General features: G+C 41.9%; 1 pseudogene; it reads right to left on the minus strand.

The window, feature by feature from the left end:
- Nucleotides 1-6,426, minus strand: part of LOC123040283 (uncharacterized) — a 13,111-nt pseudogene that overhangs the window by 5,197 nt on the left and 1,488 nt on the right.

The following is a 6,426-nucleotide window of genomic DNA, read 5'->3' on the forward strand; positions in this document are numbered from 1 at the left end:
AGTGCTCCTTCGAGTGTTGGTCCGAACCGAGCCGCCTGCGGGGCCACCTTGGGGAAACTTGAGGGTTGGTTTTACTCGTAGCCTATCTCATCCGGTGTGCCCTGAGAACGAGATATGTGCAGCTCCTATCGGGATTTGTCGGCACAGTCGGGTGGTCTTGCTGGTCTTGTTTTACCATTGCCGAAATGTCTTGCGAACCGGGATTCCGAGACTGAACGGGTCTTCCCGGGAGAAGGTTTATCCTTCGTTGACCGTGAGAGCTTATGATGGGCTAAGTTGGGACACCCCTGCAGGGTATTTTATCTTTTGAAAGCCGTGCCCGCGGTTATGAGGCAGATGGGAATTTGTTAATGTCCGATTGTAGATAACTTGACACTTGACTTCATTAAAATGCATGAACCGTGTGTGTAGCCATGATGGTCTCTTCTCGGCGGAGTCCGGGAAGTGAACACGGTTTGAGTTATGCTTGACGTAAGTAGTTTCAGGATCGCTTCTTGATCACTACTAGCTTCTCGACCGATGTGTTGCTTTTCTTCTCGCTCTCACTTGCGTATGTTAGCCACCATATATGCTTAGTGCTTGCCGCAGCTCCACCATATTACCCCTTTTCCTACCTATGAGCTTAAATAGTCTTGATCTCGCGGGTGTGAGATTGCTGAGTCCTCGTGGCTCACAGATTCTACCAAAACAGATGCAGGTGCCGAGGATACCAGCGCAGATGGCGCAACTGAGCTGAAGTGGGAGTTTGATGAGGCCCTTGGTCGTTACTATGTTTCATTTCCAGATGATCAGTATAGGTGCCCAGTCGGGACTATCGGGGATCTGTGTAGCTTTTGGGGTAGTCTTCTTTTATTTTGGTTCCGTAGTCGGACCTTGAGTGTAACCTGGATGAGGGATGTTTATTTTTGTATTGTGTGAAGTGGCGACTGTAAGCCAACTATGTATCTTTTTCCCTTATGTATTACATGGGTTGTGTGAAGATTACCTCACTTGCGACATTGCTTTCAATGCGGTTATGCCTCTAAGTCGTACTTCGACACGTGGGAGATATAGCCGCATCGAGGGCGTGACACGTCCGACAGTAGATCCTCGCCTCCTCTTTCGGTACTCGTCTTCATGCTCCTTCACGGCAAGCGCCATGACCAATGTTTGCTGCCGAAAGGTCGCAAGCATGGTCTCCACATCCGAGTCGTCCGAATCGGACGAATCGGATAGCAAGAACTTCTCGCACGGGGTCAACTCCATCTACACACACGCACGCCGGCGCGTCAATCTACTACACAGCTCGCGAAAAACACAAAAAAGAGACTAACCGGTGGCGAGTGATCCGGGGGCGGCGACGAGGGTGGTGCGCTCGGCGGTGGTCGATCCCAGCGGCGGTGGCGACTGGGGGGGGGCGGCTCTTCTCATCGGATCTGGAGGGGCGGTGCAGCGGCTCGGCGCGGGAGGGTGTGGGGCGGCCCAGCGGAGCGATTCCGCCCGCAGATATGGCCGGAATCGCCGGCGGATGGCGGGCGGAAGCAAGGGCGGGCGGCGGCGGAAGGAAGGGGGAAAAGAGTGCGGGCTGAAATGTCCCTCCCGCCAACTGCTTCTCTGTGATGCAGGGCACCGCAGCCGCGAGGGGGAACCCCACGTTTTCCCGGGTTGGGGCCGGAAATTTGCCGCGCCCCCTAAATATTTTTGCGGGCCGGGGCGGGATGCGGGGTCTGGTCGGGCAGACTTTCCGGCCCGTACCCGCATTTTGGCGGTTATTTTGCTGGTCGGGGGCGAATGCGGGGTCTGCTAGAGTTGCTCTAAGCACCCAAAGAAGCCAACAATACTGTCATTTTTCTTCACTCGAGAGTGGAAACGAGTTCCATGTAGCTTCCCAAAAGACCCATAGGTACGTAAGTTGGCCACAAGCATAAGTGACTTTATGATGCTCGGAAATTGACCATATGGACCAAAAGTCCCTGAAAGTTCAATCACAAACTCCGAGGGTTCTACTAGAATCTGCAAAATCAGTGGTAATATCTAGCTTCAAATGTTTATTGGGAAATTTTTTGGCTAATGGAAAACTGCTCACATATGTAAATACTTAGAATAGCTCAGTTAATATTTGGAATTTGGGTACTCAGTTTATTTTTTATATGTTTGGCAGTTCAATCTGTTTAAATTATCCGTTCCTGTTTTGTATATAAAAAACCACTTCCCATTCTTAATTATATGAACCATACATCTAATATTTGTATTTCTGAATTTTTAAATTTATCTACAATAACTTTTTTGATGTTCAATCCACTATGTTACTAACACTCTATTAATTTTATTATTGAAATTTTTGTATAAAAATGATATTCCTGTGTCGCACCTTTTGGAGAGTACATTTAATCTAGTTTGTCTTAATAAGGTCTTGCACAGTGCATGAGAAGTTCATTACTCACCGTGTGGATGGTCCCACCAACACCACCCCCAAGAGGTGTCTCATGCAGATTCTCAATTATGTCCAGGTAAGAAAATGCAAACGCATTTATAACATCACCACAGCAAATTCTCACACTTCTTAGATAACGTGGTGCCACTTTTATGTCGCGTTTTCTCCATGTATTTCCTCCCCAAGGTCCAATCTTCTCAAGAATGATCTGCATTCAAGAGAAGGGGCAATAATAATAATAATAATATAAACCTTTCACATATAACAAGTGACATGGTATTGATCAGTCACAAGCTTAGGATACAAATAAATAGTCCATATGTAAACTAATATAAGATCTTGTATTAATTTACAGAGGGAGTAGTTCAATATTTTTTTATCAAGTATACTACATCGGGGAAAAATATTAACATAAATAATAAGCTTTGATTTCTTAACTTAATGTGTCCTTTGACATCTTATGTTTCTTATTACTTTTCGTAGTCAGGACTATTTCATTTACAATCACAACAACTATATCACTTGCTCATGGAGTGTGCCAATAAAATTGGCACTATCAAAGTTCAAAAAATGTGATAGGGTAGATGTGCGAAGGGTGAATTAAGGGGAGATTTGACCATATCCTTCAAACTTGAGGGGCCTTGCTCTTCTACTCCAAGTTGGTATGACTGCTTATTTTTCTCAAACTAGGAGAGTACTATGAAGTATGAACTCTATATCCATTGATATAGTATTACACCTGATCTCTCGATAACTACTATTAAGTATTGTTATTATGAAACAACTATGGTTGGGTGGCGACTACCGAGATATTATTTTTTTGGCGAGAAGACTACCGAGATATTGACATATGGCTCATGCAAGCAGACATTTGGCTCAACAAGCAATCCAAATTGCAAGACAAGTTAGCTTCTCGTTGAAGCATATGCTTGAAGGCTAAGCAAGCTTGCCATGTAGAAGCAAGTCAGCTTGCCATGAATGCTTCCTCTCAGCCTAGAGGTCAAGTAATCTTGTCAAGATAAGGCAGGCTTGACAAGAAGTAAAGTAAGCTCGTTAACAAGTCAAGTAATCTTGTGAAGCAAGATTGCTTGTGAGCTAATTAAGATAAACAATCTTCTTCAGGGAGAGATTTATAAAGAAGTACACGCAGAGAGAACCAGGAGTTGAGTAGCTCATTTGTTTGTTTTTATACAAGGCAACACCATAACGAAGAAAAAGCTCCCGAACTTGTCAACGTAAACATAGTGTTTTTATTGATCATGTTCTTCAGTTATCGCGCAACGCGCTCATCTTGTCTTAAATCGTGTGATTGTCAAGTATGGTCGAATGACATGTGATCATCAAGGGTGATCTAACAACCTCAGTTTCACAATAATCATCTTGTTTATGATAAAAAAACATTGAGTTTATCTACCCACAAGAAAAGTTATAAGAATGTTATATTCCTTAAGTCAGCAACTGTTCTATTAGCAGATTGTTACTCAAAAAAAGTTTGTGTGTTTACGTGCATGTGCGTGTCTGTGTTTGTGTTTTCTCGAAGTTGGATAAACTCTATAAATAAACTTATTGTGAATGGCTTGTGTCCAGATAGTCTCTATGAACTGTATTGTAATGAGCAGGCTGCTAGCCTGAGCAATGTATAAATCTTTTCACCCTAAAAAAGAACAAATTATAATAGGGGTAATAATAATAGCTGATTGAAAATCGATCAGACGCAACAATGTATTGATGGATATAGAGTTCACATGTGAAAAATCACATTACATGTGCCAATTTGCTAGGTAGTCACCAAAAGGTGATGAAAAGGGAACATTTTAGGAATAAGTAACAAAATGGAACACTAACTTGGATCATGTACTTTTTATTTTAGTGCGACTAAAGAAGACAATAATTAATACCTCTTGTTCTTTGAATGCTTCCTCATCGAGTTGAGATTTCTCCTCATCCTCTATCATTTCATCTTCATAATATCTAATCACGTCAACCCTCGGATGTTTGGGATTCACATAGGATGTCTTCCTCATAGCAGCATCAGCTTCCTCCACCTCAACGAGCCTGGAACCAGAACAATGCATTCGAATTGTGACCAGCTTAATAGAATGGAGGTTCTCCAAGCCGACCTCAAAATTATTGTATTCATCCTTCGCCTCGCGAACCTGAAATGTAACCTCGAGGGTTTGGAGCCTTCGCATGGCTCCTTCTACAAACATGATCCCCAATGAATCATTGTGCATGTGAAACTCAGATAGGCACTTAAAGTTTGCATGATCAGTACCGATAATCAACCTTTCTTTTGCCTTTTTGATTTTGTGCATAGTAACACAGAGATAATGCAGAAATGGGATGTTGCCGAGAGTGCCAAGGTCTTCCTGATGGATTTTGTCTAGTGTGATGATTAAAGTGGACAGTTCTGAGAGTGAGGAGTTCATCCATTCCGGTAATCTAGGTATGTTGCCGAAAAAATATCGAAGGTTGTGAGGGGTCCATCCTAAATCCATAATGAATTTTGTGGGAACTCCAGAAGATTGAATGATTATTTCCTTGATTTTTTTCAACTTGCACAAAGAACATAACAAATGTTTCTCATAATTCTTGTCCCATGTTCCAGATAGCGAAATTTTAAGAACCCTCGTATCCGTAAGATAACCTAGTTCCTTTGAGAAGTTTGGCGAGTTACTCACACCGACCGTAGACAGAACCTATAGAGATTTCATGGCTCCAATCTCATCTGGTAGCTTTACCGATGTTTCAATGTATAGGCACACAAGTTTCCTTAACTGAACAATGGTTGATGGCAGATCAGTTATGCCACTTTGACTCAAATCCAATGTTTGCAAAGAATACAGATTCCCTACTCCTTTCAGGATTTTGGTAATATTTGTATCCCTTAGTCCTAGATACCTCAAATGAAATAAATTCCAAACACCATGAATATGATGATTCTCCAAGTCACGGCAACCTTCTAGATCCAACACTCGCAGAACTTGAAATCTTGAAAGAGGCGGCATCAATTTTGTAGCACTAGGAAAGATGATAAATGATCTCACGTGGGATAAGCTCACCATAGAAAGTGACATGGTGTGATGTTCTTGATTGTTTTGGATGGATAATCGATGTATCTTCTTTGAAAGATCACTAGGTTGATGGCTATCTAATGTAGTGACAAAATTTTCTTCAACTGACAAGGATGTGATCAAATCAAGGACCATACCATGTACACGACAAGCCCCTACATTGCCACGAGAATCTACATGTTGTGGTTGAATTAGGCTTCGGTTAATAAGATCACTGAAGTAACCAAACCAAACTTTATATAAGGTATCCACATCACTTCCATGGACAAAGCCTTCGGATATCCATCTTCGTACCAAGTGATCACTCAATATTGTATAATCCTCCGGATAAACACTTAGGTATAGAAAGCAGGGTTTTAGATGGGACGGCAAATCATAATAAGTAATAGACAATATCTGACGCATGTCCTCCATATTGGGGAATTTCTCAAGTCCAGAACAGATTGATTTGTTGACAGTGTCCCATTCATGTATGTTCATTGATTTGTGAGACAATAGGCTGGCAATAGTGATGAGAGCTAATGGTACACCATCACACTTTCTTATGATTTTCTCAGATATTTCTCTCAGTTCCACATGAGAACCATCTTTACTCCCAAATATTCTTTCATAGAACAACTTCTTCGAATCATCATGACCAAGAGGATTTAGTTTATAAATGTTACCGTCGATGGAAGAACTGCATGATGCAGCAACACCAGCAGTACGTGTTGTTGTGATTACTCTGCTACTGCAGTTGTTCTCAACTAGTACAGTCTTTATATAATTCCAAGCTGATTCGTCCCATATATGATCAACAATAATTAAGTACCTGTGAATTTGTAGCACCATATTAGAAAGTAAAACAAGGCAAAAATTGAGTACAAACTAGCAAGTAAAGGGTAATTGGAACATATATATACGATCTACTAATTTTTCTATCACACGAGCATCCATTGA

The sequence above is a fragment of the Triticum aestivum genome, chromosome 2B, assembly GCF_018294505.1.
Source record: "Triticum aestivum cultivar Chinese Spring chromosome 2B, IWGSC CS RefSeq v2.1, whole genome shotgun sequence".
Lineage (NCBI taxonomy): Eukaryota > Viridiplantae > Streptophyta > Magnoliopsida > Poales > Poaceae > Triticum > Triticum aestivum.